We start from the raw sequence: 1,467 nt of genomic DNA, 5'->3' as shown, positions 1-1,467 counted from the left end.
CAGGTCCTGCATTTTGGTACCGTAATTCTTACATAAAGCTTTAAAATGGTGGATCAAGTATCCATTCTATCACTCTTCATTAGAAGAAAATATAAAAAAATTGAGAAAAATAAATAAATAAAAAAAAAATCAGTGATGTAATGGTACAGAATTTGGTGATACAATAACAGAACATTGCTGAAAGCTTATATATATATATATATATATATATATATATATATATATATATATATATATATATATATATATATATATATATATAATTACAGGCTTTCTGTTTATTTATAAGTTGACAATGTTAGAGTTAGTACACCTTGACCTTGTTTGTAACCTAAAATTCAGTTCCAAATATTTAGTGAATTTTTTATCTCAATTAAACCATCTCAAAAATACAGATTATGATGTGATTGCATGAAAGGATAGTACCTTGTGTTTTGCACTAAGTTCACAGATATGTCTGTGAATCTAAGAAAAAGTCAGTTGATGATATAACAAGGAAAGTGATCATTTCCATTATTATTAGGCAAAGAACAATCTGTAATGCAATTCCCATTGACAAATCACAAGATTTAGTAGTTTGATGTCACAAATATAAGCATTTTTGATAACTACTTCAGTCACAATTTGGAAAGATAATGCTACATGGTATACAGTCATACAAATATTAAATGTTGCTTTCAGAATAAATATCACTGGAAAAAAAAAAGTAAATAATATAAATAAATGAATAAAATAATATAAACAGATAAATATGCACTATAAGCTAAATTTCAACTTATAAGATAATCATTCTGTCCAAATGAGCCTTTCTTACTCTTTTGGAGAGAGAGAGAGAGAGAGAGAGAGAGAGAGAGAGAGAGAGAGAGAGAGAGAGAGAGAGAGAGAGTGCATAATGACATATGTACAAAAATCAACATATGTACAATGAAGGTCAAGAAACTTCTCTGAAATCTGTAGTCGAGGAAGTCAAATGCAGCAGTTATATGTTTTAACCAGGTAAAAAGAATGGCAGAAAGTTAAATGATTAAGTAAGTAGAATAGTGTAGAAAAAAACTATGTATGCATGAGGACTTCCAAGTAAAATAGCGACAAGTTGCTAAAGTATTTGAGAAAAAAAAAAATGGGGTGAAGATGATTAGATCATTTAAGAATGAAATGTAAAGACAAAATAAAGATTCTTTTGTCACTTTCATCTCTTTAGGGAAGTTCTTAAAAAAAGGCATTGTATATAATTGAACTAATACAGGATTCTTTTAAATATTGATGAGACCTTCCTTAACATATACTCATAATCAAATTCTAATTCATTATGAAATACCTGAATGGTCATATTGCTTGTTGAGGGTAAATCATAAGGGAGACCCTAAATCATAATTTAAGAGAATATCATGTTATTTCTATTAATTTAAAGACAATAGAAAAATATAAAAATGCCACTGTTGTGTCAATGCAAAATAAAAAAAAATA

The sequence above is a fragment of the Portunus trituberculatus genome, chromosome 46 (assembly GCF_017591435.1).
Source record: "Portunus trituberculatus isolate SZX2019 chromosome 46, ASM1759143v1, whole genome shotgun sequence".
Taxonomy (NCBI): Eukaryota; Metazoa; Arthropoda; class Malacostraca; order Decapoda; family Portunidae; genus Portunus; species Portunus trituberculatus.
Note: the sequence above shows the minus strand (reverse complement) of the source record.